The following is a 17138-nucleotide window of genomic DNA, read 5'->3' as shown; positions in this document are numbered from 1 at the left end:
TAAACCTGACCCCAGAATTGAAGGTGCAGCCTTGCCCAGTCCAGGGGCACCAGCACTGCCCTGCTCCTGGTGGCCACACCACTGCTGATCCAGGCCAGGCTGCTGGTGGCCTTCTTGCCTACCTGGGCACACATGGAGCAGCTCATTCTCTTTTGCTTGTGCTCCAAAATCCTAGCATGTTTTGGTAGAAGCAAACACCCACAGGGAGAAATGGGCTCCAGACAAATGCTGTGGGGAGCATTTCCCTGGAAGTGGGAGAGAATCAATTCCAGCAGCTGGGGATGCTGAAGAGGGTTTGGGGTGATGCTGGTGTCTGAAGAACCCCACAAGCCCACACAAGCTTGTTTGCCCTTTGCCTGGAAATATTTTGGGGGTGAGTGTCCTATGCTGTGCAGACATGGAGAACAATGGGGTCATACAGGGATGCCTCTGCCCTCCAGTGATACCCTGAAAGGGCCAAATGGTGACAGCTCTCTGCCACCACCAGAAAGGAGAGATTCTCCTGGCTGTGCCCTCCTTCACAAGGAGAGGGCTTTTATGGCTCCAAAATCACAGTAACTCCAAGACTGCAAAGAGCAGAAGAGCTTTAGGAGGTGGCACTGGGGGCTGTGTGCCAGGCTGGCTCCTGTCCTGGCAGGGGTATCAGCCTGGAGCTCTGTCCTGCTGACGTCCCCTGTGAGGCAGCGAGGATGGCAGCAGCTCCTTCTCATATTCTGTGCCAGTGCTGCTGTCCCCAGAGCAGCTTCAATGTCGGTAATACAAATTCGTTTCCAGCTCTCCTCTGCTCCCACAGGCCAGGATGGGATGCAGTGGAGGTGGCTGTACCCCCCTCTGCCCTATCCCCCATGCCTAGGGGCCATCCCCAGATTGCCCAGCCAGGCTCTGGGTGTTGCTGTGCCCTGTGGTGGGGTCGTGCTCCATACTGGAGCTGCAGACTTAATGGGGGGCTCAGGCCTGGCCCCTATAACTGAGTTGCTATCCCACATACCGGGGCCTGCCCCCTCTAGCCTGTGCTGCCTATACAGCAGGGTCTGGCCCCCATAGCGGTGCCGTGCCCCATTCTGGAGCCTGTTCCCTGCGGTGGGGCTGAGCGCGGTGCACCACACTGGATCCCAGTGGCTGTAGTGGTGCTGTACCCTGCAGCGGGGGCTGTGCCCCTCTAGCGGGGGGCTGGCGTCTGCGGAGGAGCCGTGCCCTATACCGGAGCCTGCCCCACACACAGGGCTGGGTGCAGCGAGGAGCTGGACCTTATTCCGAGCCCTCTGGACCAGGCCCGCTCCCGCCCGCCGGGCTGCGGGGAGTTAAACGGAGACGCCGCCGGCAGCCGCCAAGCGCGGCGCTACCGTAAAGCGCTCTGCACTGCCGCAAAAGCTCTCTCCCGTCGCTCTTCTCAAGCCGCCTATTCTCGAACGCGCTTTACGCCAACGCCGTTGCGCCACCACCCTGCTGCCGGCTGCGCTTGCGCTGAGCTCCGCCGGGCCTCTCCGCTCCGGAGTTGGTATTCAGGAAGGGCGGTTGCGCCGGCGGCGTGACGGGGGGCGTATGGGTGCGTGGGGAGCCTACGCCGGCGGCGTAGTGCTGTGGCTGGCTGGCCGCTGCCCGCGGAGTGCTGAGGGGAGGCGAGAGGCGGCGTGAGGAGAAGCCGGGCCGGGGGCGCCGCCATGGGGAGGCGGCCGCGGGGCAGCGGCAGCGCGGCCCAGCGCTGAGGGCCCGTGGAGGTAACCGGGGCCGCGGTGCCCTGCGGCTCGACCCAGCCTGGACCGGGTAGCGCCGGGGCCGGGGGAGGGCCGGGCCGGGCGGCGCCTCGGGCGGGGGCGGCGGGAGCCGGGGCCGTAGGGGGGCTGCGGGGGCCGGGCAGAGCCCGGCGGGGAGAAGGGGCTGTGGAGGCCGCGGGGCGAGGTAGGTACTGGGGAGAGGCCTGGGCTTGGCCTGGGAGTCTGGAGGGGGTCGGGGAGGTGGTGGGGCTGAGGGTAGGGGCTCGGACTGGGCCGGGGGGGTGGGGTGGTGGGCTCTGACTGGCTCGGGGGGGCTGTGGGGCTGTTGTGGCCGGGGAGGGTCGGGGGGCCGAGGGCCCAGCGCCGCCGTGCTCCATTTCCTCCCGGCGATGCCTGTGTTGTGGCCCTGGGAGGAAAGGGTCCGGCCGCAGCCGCCATCGCGGCCCTCTGCCCCCAGCCCCTGCTGAGGTGGGGTCGAGGGCAGGGCTGGGCTCAGGCCTTTCCCGCCTGTGTCCCCCCCGGCCTGCCCCCAGCCCCGGCCTGCCCCCAGCCCCGGCCTGCCCCGGGGAGCCGCAGCCTCGCAGGATGTTGGCTCCTTTGTATGTGGCTTTCCTCTCTCCGGAGGCTTTGGGAAGTGTTTGTTTGGGGGAAGGGACTGGGCTGAGCTGCTGTTTAAAAGAGCTTTCTATTATTTTCTTTTTCTTTAGCAAAGAGGGTGAGGACGAATGTGAGAAACGGGAAAAATACCTTTCCCCCCCCCCCGCCCCCACCAGACGGGAGCTGACTTCCCGAGGCAGCCCAGAGCAGTTTGCAGAGGAGAGAAGCAGCTCTCCTGTGGAGCTGGGCCACCCCCAGAGGCCTGGGGCTCCCCTGTGGTGGCTGGCAGAGGGGAGCCGAGTGGGGCTCTCACCCCTGGAGGGTGGGACACAAACAACCTGATGCTGGGGGGATGTTCAGTAAGGTCATTTCCTCTGAGGAGCAGCTGGTGGTCTGGGTAGGGGGGGGGGGGGGGGGGGGGCTGCTGTGTCAAAAAGAATGAAGTTTGTTAAACCTCTTCCAAGTTGCCATGAAATGAGTGAGTTCTAAACGAGCTGGAGCTAACCAGGACCCAGGTCAAACCCTCTGTTGAAGGGACTGCAGGGATGCAAGTGGTTCCCACCAGTCTGTTTGGAAGTTGCCTTGTTAACTAAAGCGATTGTTTCCTCTTTGCACAACAAGTGGTTGGCTCCCTGGAGATGGTTCCTGAGGAGTCTGGAGGTTCACCTGCCAGCCAGCTGTCCCTTCAGCCTGCCCCCTCTCCCCACAGCCAGCCTGGAGGCTCCAAACCTGGGCCTTATGTAACCCAGGGGAGCCAACGTTTGGTGTTTGCCAGTGTGCCTGAGGAGGAATGGCTGTAAATTAGGACAGGAGGCCTCCATGGGGATCCTCTGGAGAGGCCTTGTCTGTGGCAGGGCAGGCTTGGCTCCTGCCAGACACTCACCAAAGGTTTGTTAGGTTTGGTGCCATGCAGATAGGAGCATTGTTTGCCGCTGGCTTTAGCGCTGCTTAGCCACCTTTGGGGCCTCTAGGGGTGGGTTGTAGGCGGTGTGGTGCAGATGAGGTTGGTCTAAGCCCACTCTGCTGCCTGGCTGGTGGCTCAGGTCTGGATCTGGTGGTCTGGCATGAGGTTGGAGCTAGATGATTCATGGATTCATAGAATGGGTTGGGTTGGAAGGGACCTGAAAGATCATCCAGTTCCAACCCCCTGCCGTGGGCAGGGACACCTCCCACCAGACCATGTTGCTTAGGGCTCCATCCAACCTGGCCTTGCACACCTCCAGGGAGGGGGCATCCACAACCCCCCTGGGCAGCCCATTCCAGTGTCTCCCCATCTCCACTGTCCATCTTCCAGGTCTCTTCCAGCCCATTCTGTGATGCTATCCACACTCAGGGAACCCCCAGCTCTCCCCAGAGGGGGTTGTCTCCTTAGCTGCAGAGACAACTGCGCTCCTGTGTCAGTCTACCTGGGGATTTGATCATCTCCTCCTTAGCTTACAAATCTGGAAGGCCTTCTGGAGCAGCTCTGCAGCTTCTTTGCAGGAGCAGCTGCCGCCCTGCTTGGTGCTCGCTGCAGACCGGCCGGGGCGCAGGTGGCGGTTTGCAGGGCAGCCTTGTGTCTCTGCCCGGCGGTTTCCCTGGGCTGGCTGAATGGAGCTCTGTGTTCCTGGCCTTGCAGCGTGGTTTGTGTTTGGTTTGCTTGTTGCAGCACTCCTCAGAAGAGCGAGTGGAGAGCAGGAAGCCGGCGCTTGCCGTTCAGCAGGTTTCTGGCTGCTGCCCTGCGAGCGCTGCTCCCTGCCGCCGCCGGGAGAGGCTCTGCCCGGCCTCTCGCTTTGTATGCTGCTTCCGAGCTCCTGTGCAGCCTGAGCCTTGTCAAAACTGTTGGTAGGGAGTGACTCAGCGGATCAATGAGGCTGACAGGAGGGCTGTGCTCACGGACAATCGGGATTTTTACTTCCCCTGCCAGCCCCACTGGGCTGGAGCAGACCACGTCTGAGAACAGCTGCCAATAAACACCTTCCCTGGGCTCTGGCCTGATTGTGCTCTGGAGCCTTCTCCCCCCCTGCCCTCCCCTGTGCTTTTCCCAGCTCAGAGGAGCTCTGATGAGCTGTGCTGGAGCAGCAGCACTTTGCTTTGGCTGCTCCATCCAGGTGTGTGCCTGGCTGCTGGGCTGGGGATGTTACAGAAGGAGCCAGGCTAGGCAGGGAGCTGTTTATCTGTGCCCCTTAGAGAGGGGAACTGCAGCACCACAGGCACTGAAGGCTTGTCTGAGGTGCTGAGGAGGCCTCGGCTGAGCAGCAGCCCCTGCAGTGCTTTGAATCCTTTCTGGGGGTGTGCAGGAACAGAGCAGACTTCAGGTCTGTGGAGATGCTCTCCTGTCTCTCAGCAGTTAACAGGGGGGTTGGTAGCGCTGTGCAGGGGCCTGGGTTGCTTTGTGCTGCTCCTGTGATTTCCACCTGCCCCAGGAGTCAAACCCTCTGCCCTCAGAGCGCTGCTGGGAGGAGAGAGACTCAGATGCCAGCTCAGGAGCTTCCTTCATCTGCTAGCATTGCTTGGCTCAGGGCTTGTGGGAACACAGTCTGTCTGTCTGCCTTCTGATGGCTGTGATGGGAAGGCTGCAGCAAGTTAGGGGTGCTTGAGAGGTGCTGAGGTGATCCCACACTGTGCTGTCTAGGAGGTGGTTCCTCAGGTAAGCTGGAACCTGTGGGTGAAACCTTGCAGGGCATTTAAAATGCTGCATGGAGCAGGAAGTTTGTGATTTCTTTCAGGGCTCCCAGTAGAGTTTGCTCCTGGAGTAGAGGAACTCAGTTAGTTCTGAAAGGCTTTGAATTGGCTTCTTTGGTTCCAAAAAGAGGAGGGACAGCAGGAATGTTTTCCAGTGCCCATGAAGTCTGTTCTGCTGGAAGGTTGATGACAGTTGCATTGTCCAAGCAGTGCCCTGCTGGCATCTGCCCACTGCAGTCAGACCCAGGTCACTTAGAATGCTGCAGCTGAATGTCCTCACTTGTAGGAAACAAAGATCTGGATGGCTTAAGGGTGCTTCACCTGTGGCAGTGAAGCCAGGTGTGCTCATGAGCTCATCTGCTCAAAACTGTGACTCCTGCCCTGTGAGGGACACAGGAGGTGGGTGCCAGGCCTGGGGAGATTGCCCTACACTGCAGGCTGACACATGGAGCTGCTGGAGTGGGTAAGAGGAGGCCATGAGGATGAGGGCTAGAGCACCTCTCCTAAGGGGACAGGATGGGAGAGTTGGGCCTGTTCAGCCTGGAAAAGAGAAAGCTTCAGGGAGACCTTAGAGCAGCTTCCAGCATCTGAAGGGGCTACAGGAGAGCTGGGGAGGGACTTTGGACAAGGGCTGAGAGTGATGGGACAAGAGGGAATGGACTGAAACTTGAGGAGGGGAGATTGAGACTGGAGATGAGGAAGAGATTGTTGAGAGTGAGGGTGGGGAGAGCCTGGCACAGGTTGCCCAGGGAGGCTGTGGCTGTCCCCTCCCTGGAGGTGTTCAAGGCCAGGTTGGATGAGGCCTTGGGCAACCTGAGCTGGGGGGAGGTGTCCCTGCCCATGGCAGGGGGTTGGAGTAGATGATCTTTCAGGTCCCTTCCATCCCAAACCCTTCTGTGAACCTCTGAATCTCAGCTTCCTCCCCAGTGTCAGGCAGCAGACTGCAGCCCCACTGCTGCCCACTGGGGCCCTCTGGAAGGGAGCAGCTGGGAGGTGCTGCCTGCTCTGGTGTCCACGGGGCACAGCTGGCAGTAGGATCACAGAATCACCAAGGTTGGTAGAGACCTCAGAGATCATCAATTCCAACCTGTCACCACAGACCTCATGACTAAACCATGGCACCAAGTGCCACATCCAATCCCCTCTGGAACACCTCCAGGGATGGGGACTCCACCACCTCCCTGGGCAGCACATCCCAATGGCTAACAACTCTCTCAGTGAAGAACTTTCTCCTGACCTCCAGCCTAAACTTCCCCTGGCACAGCTTGAGACTGTGTCCTCTTGTTCTGGTGCTGGTTGCTTGGTAGACGAGACCAACTCCCTCCTGGCTACAACTTCCCTTCAGGTTGTTGTAGAGAGCAAGAAGGCCTCCCCTGAGCCTCCTCCTCTCCAGGCTAAGCAACCCCAGCTCCCTCAGTCTCTCCTCACAGGGCTGTGCTCAAGGCCTCTCCCCAGCCTTGTTGCCCTTCTCTGGACATGTGAACATGAGAGTAGGTGTGAGCCATGCTGCTGCTGCAGTGAGGCCTTCTTCAGGCTCCTAGGGTGCTTGAGACACAGAGTGTGGAGGAAAGCAGCATTAATTTTGGTCATCATTCATTTTCTCCTGTCCACCCAGCAAGGAATGTCCTGTGGCCCTTTGTTACTTCCCCTTATGTAATGGCTGTTAATGAGGGAGCCTGGCTTTTGCTTTCCACACGGTGAATTAGGCAGTTGGCAGGTGATGCACCAGCTCTGTCAGCCCAAGAGGGACCTTCTTGAGTTGATAAACAGGGGCTGAGCTTGGTCTTCAACTTGGATTTTTGGGAAGCTCTGCAGCCTCAGGGGGCTGCAGCTGAGCAGGGCTGTACTGGGGGGAGTGTGGGGGCACTCCAGAGGCACAGCTGCATCCCAGGGGGTTCATTCCCAGTCCCAGCCTGGAAAGTTGAGCACAGGGGGCTAAAGACAGGCTCTGGAAAGTCAGTGTCTGATTTAAAACCAGAATGGAGGTGTGATGGGTTTGGTCTCCTGGGAAGCTCCATCCTCACAGGCTCTTGCCACTGCCTGGTGTTTTCAGGTACAAACTTGCTGCTTTTTGCTTTCTAGAGAGCACTGAGGGATAAAGAACAAAGCCAGAGCCCCTTTTTCTTTCCTTTCTCTAGCATGTGCTGTTGGCAGTGGTGAAGTTTACACTCTCTGCCTGATCCCCCCAGGTACTGCTGGGAGAGGATGGTGCTTTCCAGCCCCTTCTGTGCTGTGTGTGTGGGCGAGGGGCAGGCCAAGGCTCTCCTGGAATCCCCCCACCCCCAGCTGTGCCAGTTCCTCTGATCCCAGCAGTGCAGGTTTGAGCTGGAGCCTGGCATTGGTGTTGCCAGGTACAGGCAATGACTCGGAGCAGGTGCTGGAAGCAGAGGTATGCTCTGTGTGGTGGAAGGCACTGCTGGGCCCTATCCTCTCTGGTGACTGGGAGGTCAGCATGCTGTGGGATGAGGCTCTGGAGATCTTGGTGCTCACAGGTACAGACCCATCTCTGCCTCAAGGCTTGGGAATTCCTGCACAGACTTGCTGGAGCTTGTTGCTCAGAGGGCTTTGGTGGCTGGGGAAGGACTGGGAAGTGCTGGAGCTTTCCTGTTTCCTCCAGGGTAACTTGCAGTTGTTTTTCAAACCCAGGCTCTTTTCAGTGTCTGCCCCATCAGGGGATCCCAAGAAGGGACTCTCAGAGGCCCCCGCAGACTCTCCAGCCTGAAGCAGTGGATGTTTTAGTGTGGGGAAGGAGCAGAGAGGGGAACTCCAGCACAGCAGCCAGCAGGCACTGCATTGCCAGGAAGCAGCTCTCCATTGCTTAGAGGAGGAGAAGCTGAACAGTGACCTCCTTGGGCTGGTGAGGACCAGAGGCACCAAGTCCAGGAGAGTGAAAGGGAAGCTCTGTTAATGCTCCACACAGGGCTGAGCTTGGTATAGTATAAAGCTCAGGAGCACAAGGTGCTGTGCAGTGAGCTTCAGGGTCTGGCTGGAGAGGGCACAGCAAAGGGCTGCCAAGGTGCTGAGGGCAGTGGAACATCTCTGATGGGGAAACACTGAGAGAATTTGGGCTGTTCAGACTGGAGAAGAGCAGCCTGAGGGGGGTCTGAGCAGTGCTGAGCAACACTCCAAGGGTGGCTGTCAGCAGGGGGGCAGCAGGCTCTGTTCAGTGGTGCCCAGTGCCAGGCCAAGGGGCAGTGGGCACAAACTTGCCCATCTGAAGCTGCATCTGAACATGAGGAGGAACTTCTGTGACTGAAGGGTGGTGGAGGCCTGGAGCAGGCTGCCCAGAGAGGTGGTGGAGTCTCCATCTCTGGAGACATTCAGAGCCTGCCTGGACATGTTCCTGTGTGAGCTGCCCCAGGTGCCCCTGGCTTGGCAGGGGGTTGGCCTGGGTGCTCTCCACAGGTCCCTTCCAGCCCAAGCATTCAGTGGTTCTGTGCTGTCCACCTGTGTGTGCTGCAGTAACCTTTCTCCAGCTAAAGCTCTCTGGCTGTATCTATAGTGGCATTTTGCCACAGGGCACTGGTGGGCAGAGTCCTTGTGTTGGAGCAGGGTCTGGGTGGTGGTGGAGCCTGCCTGGGGCTGGAGAGGTGAGAGCTGCACGGGGATGGAGCAGCCCCAGCTGCTGAGGGGTGGCTGAGGGGCTGGGCTGCACTGAGGCTCTGCTGGGGCTCTGGCTGCTCAGGGCTGGCTGCAGGGTCACAAGAGGAGCTCTGCTCTCCTCTCCCCCATAGAAAGCCCAGCCCAGCTGTGCTTCAGGTGTGCTGACCCCAGGTGATTCTCTCTGATGCTCTCCTCACCTTTCCCTCTTCCGTTTGTTGTGCTGACATCTCTCTGACTACTTGGGCTGCTGCCTGCTGAGCTGTTTCCTTGCAAGAGCTGGCATGTCCATTGGGAAGCTGTGCTGCCTGCAGAGCAGGAGCAGCCTGCAGCATCTTCTGCATGGGGAGCTGGGCTTGCCAGCATGGCTGGGTGAGGAGGTGGGCACCACCGAGAGCGGGGCAGCTGCAGCCAGGGTGGGGAGGACACTGCTGGCAGATGTCCTCACTGCAGTTTGCATGGCACCCAAATCTCCCAGGGGGTCTGCTCCAGTGTCTCTGAGTGTAGATAAAAGCAGAGACCTGGAAATGAGACTCAAAATATCCCTGAGCCTGGTGCAGAGGATGCACTGCAGCGGGTTTGGCTTGGGGACAGCAGCCACTCGGGGTGTGATAGAGCAGGGGACGGTTCCTGCTGCTGGTTATGGTCCTGGCAGGGGATGTGCAGAGCCTGAAATCTGTCTTCTCCTGGGAGAGGAGAGTAATGCTCTGTGCTTTGCTCCCATTCTTGTTTGGAGCCAGAAATCAAAGTCCAAAGCAGAGCTTCTCCAGCCAGAATCATTTAAAGGCACTTGCTGTTGTTTTAGGGCCAATATTTAACTTGCGCCTGCCATGAGGAATGTCTGAGTTAGACTCCAGTGTTGGCCTTAAGGAGTCTGAGGGAAGAACATCCACTGCTGGGGGGATGCCATGAAGATGATCAGAGGGCTGGAGAACCTCCCCTATGGGGACAGGTTGAGAGTTGAGGCTGTTCAGCCTGGAGAAGGCCCCAGGGAGACCTCAGAGCAGCCTTCCAGGACCTGAAGGGGCTCCAGGAGAGCTGGGGAAGGACTTGACAAAGGCTGGAAGTGACAGGAAGAGGGGCCATGGCTTTGAGCTGGGAGAAAGGAGATTGGGACTGAAGATGAGGAAGAAATTGTTGAGTGAGGGTGGGGAGAGCCTGGCACAGGTTGCCCAGGGAGGCTGTGGCTGCCTCCTGCCTGGAGGTGTTCAAGGCCAGGCTGGATGAGGCCCTGAGCAACCTGGGCTGCTGGGAGGTGTCCCTGCATGGGGGTTAGAACTGAATGATGTTTAAGGTCCCTTCCAAGTCAAACCCTTGTGGGGTTTGGGTGGGGGAGCTGTGTCCCAGTGCTCAGGGCTCGGTATGAGCCTGGCTGTGTCCCCTCCTTGGCGGGGCTGGCAGGGCCGGAGGCTGCTCCGGCTGAGCCGCAGTGCAGGAGCAGGAGCTGCTGGGAGGAAATGTTTGTGTGCTGGGGCGCTGAGCAGGGTGTGTCTGCTCACACAGCCCCAGTCCTGCTCCTGCTGCCAGCAGGGATTTAAAGGCACAGGTTTGGAGCTGCTCTCCAGCTGGGGCTGGTGTGGGCAGCCGGGCTGCAGCGTGCGTAAACTTCCCCTCAAAGCAGCTTATGGGAAGAGAAATGCTCCTGCCTCTGCTTTCTCTGTGGGCTTTGGTAGCCAGAGTGCATTAGCTGTGAAATCCTCTGCAGTGGATCCTGCTAATGGCAGGATTTCCCTTCCCCTGACCTGCTGGATGAGGTGCCTGTGGTTTCCCCTGTCCTCTCTCACCTTCCCGTGTGATCCTGCTCGCAGCGTGCCACAGACCCCATTGCACGGCCTCTGGTAAGCTCACAAAGGGGTCTGCTGCTGCTGCCCAGCCCTGGGCAGAGAGCAGAGTGTGGGGCTGGGTGCTGGAGGTGTGCATTGGAATCTGGGTCGGTTTGTGCTGGCATCTCCCCAGGCTGCATGGGCTGGTGGTGGTGTGTGAGGATGAGGTGATGGAGAGGAGCCTGATCCACTGTTCCCAGCTCCTTTGGTGACCTTAGGCCAGTCAGGCAGCCTCTCTCTGCGGACAGGACAGGTTGGTTGTTCTGGGGCTGGGTGTGAGGCTACCTGGTAACCTTCTGCCCTGCTTTCTGGAGCTCTTGATTGGATGCCTTTGGCCATGCACATACAGAAAGATGTTTTCTGCTGAAGCACAATCAAAGGCATGCAGCTTCGCCTGCCCACAGGAAGGGCTTCGCCTGGGCTCCTGTGTGCAGAGTTCAGGCCAGCTCTGAAAGGCTGAGAACTTCCTCCTTCCAGTGTGGCAAAGGGCTTGCAGCAGCCTTCAAACCCAGCCTGAAGCCAAGTCAACCTGAGCATGCTCTGGATTTGAGAGGCAGAACCAAAGGCTTGTGGTGGAGCCCCATCCAACACAGGGTGGTGTGGTGCTGGTGATGGAGGGGTTCTAGGGCTGTATGGGAAGATGGCAAAGTGAGGAATCTCATGAAGTTCAACAAATGCTAACATCGAGTCCTCCAGCTGGGGAGGAGCAGCCTCCTGCACCAGTACAGCTGAGGGGTGACCTGCTGGGAAGCAGCTCTGCAGAGAAGGGCCTGGGAGTGCTGGTGGGCAACAAGGTGCCTATGAGCCAGCAGTGTGCTCTCATGGCCAAGAAAGGAAATGGGCTTCTGGGAGGCATTCAGGAAAGTGTGGCCAGTAGGTTTGAGGGAGGTTTTCTCCCTCCTCTGCCCTGCTGAGGCCACATGTGCAGTCCTGGGGCCAGTTCTGGGCTCCCCAGTTTAAGAGACAAGAAGCTACTGGAGAGAGTCCAGCAGAGGCTCTGAAGATGCTGAGGGGCCTGGAGCAGCTCTGGGAGGAGCAAAGGCTGAGAGCCCTGGGGCTGAGAGCCTGCAGAAGAGCAGCCCCAGAGGGGAGCTGAGCAATGCTCAGCAAAAGCCAAAGGATGTGTCAGGGGCAAGAGGCTGGGGCCAGATTCTGCTCAGTGGTGCCCAGGGACAGGCCAAGGGGAAAGAGACACAAACTGGAAGCCAGGAGGTTCCACCTGAGCAGGAGGAGAAAGTTGTTTGTTGTGAGGGTGCTGGAGGCCTGGAGCAGGCTGCCCAGAGAGGTTGTGGAGTCTCCTTGTGTGGAGAGCTTGCAACCCCCCATGGCCATTGTGCTCCTGGGCAGGCTGCTGTGGGTGCCCTGCTGGAGCAGGGGGTTGGACTTGGATGATCTTCATTGCTCCCTTCCAACCACACCATGCAGAGGCTCTGTGTTCCCCCCCTCTCCATTTACATGTTCTGCAGCACCTGGTACCATTTGTGGTGGTGACAACTGAGCTGTGTCCATTCAGCCTGAGGCCTCTGGAGGTGTCCCCACTGCAGCCCAGAGCCCCTTTGTTGTTCTGTCCCCAGTTCGAAAGGCCCTAGAGGAGTCATGTTCCAGAGCAGCCTCTCTCAGCCCCTGCCCATGGGGCTGGCTGTGGGGGTGCAGCTGTGGGAAATCCTGGTCCCTTTCCCTAAGGAGTGTGGATGGGTTTAGGCACACAGGTTATTTGTGTAATGAGTGGAGGAGCCTTGGGAGCTGTGTCCTGTCTGCAGGGACTGGAAGAGGTGCTGGGAACTAGAAGCAGAGATAATTAAGTCAGAAAGGAGGAAATGTTTGGGGCTTGGATGGGAGCGTGTGCTGGGGACGGGGGAACGTGTGTTGGCTGAGCTTTCTGGGACAAGGCAGGGAAATGAGAGCCCAGAAATGAGGGGAAGGCAGGGTTTGGCCCTGCAAATAATGTTCCAGGTATTAAGAGCAGCAGGATGAAATGAGTCCTCTTGGGGCTGTATCCTGTGCGTTGCCTTTGAGGGTGATCCCTCTGAAGCCTTTTGTGTAGGGCCCAGAGAAGCAGGTCTGGAGCAGGTGGGGAAGCAGTGAGCTTGCACTTGACCTACGTGCTTGAGAGAGGGAGGTCTGCAAGGAGAGGAGGCTGAGGGGAGGCCTCATGAAAGGAAGTTAGATTGAGGTGGGGGGTCAGTCTCTTTTCTGATGAGATTGTGCCAGGAGAGGGTTAGGTTGGAGATGAGGAACAATTTCTTTGCTGCCAGAGTGGTCAGGGGTTGGCAGAGGCTGCCCAGGGAGGTGGTGGTGTCCCCATCCCTGGAGGTGTTCAAGAGAGGTGAGGCCATGGCCCTTGGGGCCATGGTTTGGTGGCCATGGTGGTGCTGGGTTGCAGGGTGGCCTGGCTGATCCTGGGAGGCTTTTCCAGCCCAAACAGATCTGTGCTTTTATGAAAAGCTTCCTTTCCCAGCCTGCAGCTGCACCTTCAGCAGCAGCCACTCTTCCTGGGTGTTCCTCTGCCAGTCCTCACCCTTTGAATCCTGTGCAAAATAGAGATGGGGAGCAAGGAAAGGTGAGCAACCACCTTTGGAAGGTGGCAAACCAGAGGAGTCCTTAATCCTCCAACCTGTCACAGTGCATAGCAGAGGGCTGTGAGTCTGATCCCCTGCCTCAGGGGTGGAGGAGTGAAAAGGTCCTCAACAGTCTGTGGCATGACCAGGAGTGGGATGTATGTCTCTGGCCCCTCTGTTCTGAAGCTTATCCCTCCCTGCAAGCCAGCAGGCTGGGGCATGTGTCTAGGACTTAGGAACTGGTCCCAGTTAGTTGGGAACCAACCTTCTCCACCTCCTTTTCTTCTCAGCTCTCTGGCCTGTCGCTTCCCCATCTGCCAGCCAGGCAGCTTGCTTCTGGACCTTCAGGGTGTCATGAGGAGCAATGTGTAATGGGTTGAGCTGCTTGGTCTTGGAGTAGGGGTGGGAAGATGGATCCTCATGGATGGCTCTGAAGATGCTGCTGATGCTCCTGTATAAGCTGCTGGATGTTGTTGTGCCATGGAGCATCCCCCTGCCTCAGTTGCTCTGCAGGGAGGATTCGTTGCATGGCGCTTCTGGGCTGTGGGTCCTGCTTGTGGTCCTGAGTGACCCCATTGGGGTGCAGAGCTGGGAGCTCTCCATAGGCCAAGGCAGCCATGAGTGACTTTGCAGGAGGGAGGTGACTTTAGCATCTCTGCACAAGGAGTTTGATGGCTCTTCAGTGAGAGGTTTCTCTGTGAACCCCCCCTGGAAGCTTTCCTTTCCCTCCCTCCCCTGTTCTCCAGGCTTGGCAGTCACCGGAGAGGAAACGTGTGGGGCTTGGAGCAGCTTAGGGAGGAAAGCAGAGCAGGAGGTGGTGTTTGCTTGAATGTGGGACAGCTTGGCTTGGCAGAGCTGCAGCTCTGCAGCCCAGAAATGGAAACAGCCCTTGTCACCAGTGGGAATGACACCCTGCCTCCACCCACCCTGCGAGGGGTGAAGGGCCCACGCCGGAGCGCTGAGGGGCTGGGACTGAGCAGAGCTGGCACTGAGCAGAGCTGGCACTGCTCCTGCTTCCATGCCATCCTAGAGGAGTTGGGGAAGTTGCAGTTAGCTGTGGTTTGGTAATTGAGAGAAAACTGGATCCAGGCACCTCCTTCTTCCTTCTCTTGCTTTGCAACAGGCAACCCCAGATCTAGCACTGCAGCTGCTTCTTAACCTGGTTCTGTCAAGAGGATGTGGGTTAAGGGGGGAAAAAAAAGCCCCAACCTTACTATAAAAAGTGCTTATGCACCCAGATCCTGCTGACAGAGAGGGGCTGGGAGCGATACAGCTGACAGGAGGCCAAGCAGGTCCCTGCAGAGTGACAGTCCCCAGCTGGGCCGAGGCATGGGGGATCCCTGCTGTCACCTGCAGCTCCCAGCCCTTGGCAGCCACACTGGGTGTGTGCCCAGGATCTGCCACTTGGAGGCTTTGGGGGGCTGCTTCCCCCCTCTTCTCTTTGCCTGGCATGTGAGTGGCTCCTTGGCAGTCCCTTCTGGAAGCCCCTCCAGCTGAAGGCCTCAGAGTGCTCAGCCTGCCCCTGTTCCTGCAGGATGAGGAACCATCCCAAACCCTGGAGGTGGGAGATGAAGCAGGCTGTGGTTTCCGCTCCTCCAGTGCTGGGTGTTTTCCATCTGCTGCTTCCTACTCAGCCCTAGTCCCTGGGCAGGGTTGGGAAGAAGCTGTTAGTTGAGGTCTGGGGCAAGTCAGCAACTGCCCATGAGAAGTGTTGGTGAGGGTGGCAGGGGGAAAAGTGGTTTGGCTAAGCCTCCCAGCTGGGCTTTGTGCTCTCCTGGCTGGCTGCTTTGTAGCACCAAGTCCTCAGGGCTGCCTCAAGCTGTCTGTGGTGGCCAGGATCTTCTGACATCTTCAGCTGCAGTGCTGAGCTGTCGCATCCCCTGAGTGCTCCCAGCAGCTCGTTGCCTCCTCACTGAGATTTCAGGGGGTACAGCACAGCTCACTCCACTTCCCCAGCTGTTGGGGCTGGGAGCCCCTCCTTTCCCCCCCCATATCCAGTGAGAAGTCTGGAGTGGCAGAGCAGGGGAGGAATCCCAGCAGGGGCTGGCAGCAGGCCAGCAGCTCACCCACAGCGTGGCAGCGTGGGAAGGCAGCTCTGTGCTTCATCAGGGTTTGTATCCACCAGCTGTCCACAGAGCACACCAGAACCCGTGGGGATAGAGGCTGCCCCCTCCATCAGAACCTGACTGAGAGCTTCTCTTGACCTCTCCAGCCATGGGAATGGATGAGGCACAGAATCCCAGCAGGGTGGTGGATGGGAGGGAGCTCTGGACATCACCCAGTCCAACCCCCCCTGCTAAAGCAGGGGCACCCCACAGCAGCTTGCCCAGGATCACAGTGGCCAGGGGGGTTGGAAGCTCTCCAGAGAAGGAGACTCCACGACCTCTCTGGGCAGCCTGCTCAGTGCAGGAAGCAGCAGATGAACCCCCACTGGTGTCCATCTGTCTCCCCTGGCAGTAGGTCAATGACTTTTCAGAGGTGGTGGCTGCCCAGGGTGGCACTGGGGAGGAGGAGGAGGAGGGAGGTTCTGGCTGCAGGCATCTGCTCCACCCACCTCCTAGAAATGTGAAGCAGGAGACAAATGTGAAGCCAATGTGGCAGCAGAGCTGGGCGGGCGGTGATGCCCTGGCAGGGCTGCTGCCCCATCAGGGCTGCTGCCCCATCAGGGCTGCTGCCCCGGCAGGGCTGCTGCCCCATCAGGGCTGCTGCCCCGGCAGGGCTGCTGCCCCGGCAGGGCTGCTGCCCCATCAGGGCTGCTGCCCTGGCAGCGTTGCTGCCCCATCAGGGCTGCTGCCCCATTAGGGCTGCTGCCCCGGCCTGCAGGAGCTGCCTGTGGTCAGGGTCACCTTCTGTGCAGGTGACCCCAGAGGGCACAGCAGCTGCTGGGAGCTCTGCTCCTCTCCTCCTTCTGCCACCGCTTTCTGCACAGCACTGAGCAGTTATGTGCCTCAGCTCCTTCTGTCAGGTCTCTTCCTTGGTGAGGAACTGTTGGAGTGGGGCCAGAGAAGGCCATGGAGATGGTCAGAGGGTTAGAGAGCCTCCCCCATGGGGACAGGCTGGGAGAGCTGGGGCTGTTCAGCCTGGAGAAGCAAAGGCTCTAGGAGGACCTTAGAGCAGCCTTCCACTACCTGAAGGGGCTCCAGGAGAGCTGGAGAGGGACTTTTGACAAGGGCTGGGAGTGCCAGGACAAGAGGGAATGGACTGAAACTCGAGGAGGGGAGATTGAGACTGGGGATGAGGCACACTGAGGGTGGGGAGGCACTGGAACAGGTTGCCCAGGGAGGTTTGTGGATGCCCCTGGCCTAGAGATGTTCTAAGCCAGGCTGGATGAGGCCTTGAGCAGCCTGGGCTGGTGGGAGGTGTCCTTGCAGGGGAGTTGGAACTGGATGATCTTTAAGGTCCCTTCCAACCCAAACCATTCTATGAATCAATGAACTCAGGCTTGGGCTTCTTGTCTCTTGTTCTCAGGGAGCCTTCTCCCTGCCTGCTCCCTGTGCAGATGAGTAGAGGAAGTGCTGCTGCTCCTCCTGTGGCTCTTTAGGGGTGCAGGGAGAGACCAGGGGCTGCTGAGAGCTCAGCTCTGCTGAACTTGCTCCCTGGAAGTTGGGAATGAATGTGGCTATTCTGGGTTGTTCAGTGCTGCTGAGCCCACTCTGACCAGTTTCAAGCCATTTGTGTTGTGGGGAGACCTGAGGGCAGCACTCAACATCCTCCTGGTCCTGAGGCTCCTGGGAGCTCATCCAAAGGCTGTGGAGGGGCAGAAGTGCTGAGTGTCACTCGTGTCACACTGCCTGGGCAGGAGTGACCTGGCCAGGCCTTGTTTGTGTTCAGCTGAATTCCTCTGCAGGGAGGAAATCTCCTCCAGGTGGATGAAAGGCTCTGAGACTGTCACCTAGCATGGTGACTGTCACCTAGCATGGGCTTGGGTGAGGAAGGGATCCATGTGCATCCAGGAATTCGGTCTTGCTCTAGTAAAGGGCTTGGAAAAGGTTCCCTGGCCTTTGGAGAGCAGATGTGGAGCCCCTCAGGCAGGCTGCAGCTGATCCCCTGCAGTGCCAGAAGGATGCAGATGTGGGACTCAAGGCTTTGGGATCTCTAAGGACATCCTCAAAAGGGTTGCATTCTTCTGCTCTTGAAGGTCTTACACGCCTTGACAGCTCTCCTTCTTGAGCCACTGCTCA

General features: G+C 58.8%; 1 protein-coding gene across 3 annotated transcripts in view; it reads left to right on the top strand.

Annotated features, from left to right (window-relative positions):
* The first annotated feature begins 1489 nt into the window (after window positions 1-1489).
* CSNK1G2 (casein kinase 1 gamma 2) overlaps window positions 1490-17138 on the top strand; it is a 56485-nt gene continuing 40836 nt past the window's right edge. For 2 of the 3 annotated variants that reach the window (XM_068156342.1, XM_068156341.1), the window contains exon 1: window positions 1490-1718. The gene's annotated coding sequence lies outside the window, so the exon portion shown is untranslated. The remainder of the gene's footprint in view (window positions 1719-17138) is intronic. The other variant, XM_068156344.1, reaches the window with a different exon arrangement.

The sequence above is a fragment of the Melanerpes formicivorus genome, unplaced genomic scaffold (genome assembly GCF_026170545.1).
Source record: "Melanerpes formicivorus ecotype bairdi unplaced genomic scaffold, bMelFor1.0.p_v2 SCAF_34, whole genome shotgun sequence".
Lineage (NCBI taxonomy): Eukaryota > Metazoa > Chordata > Aves > Piciformes > Picidae > Melanerpes > Melanerpes formicivorus.
This window is presented reverse-complemented; position numbering and strand designations above follow the sequence as displayed.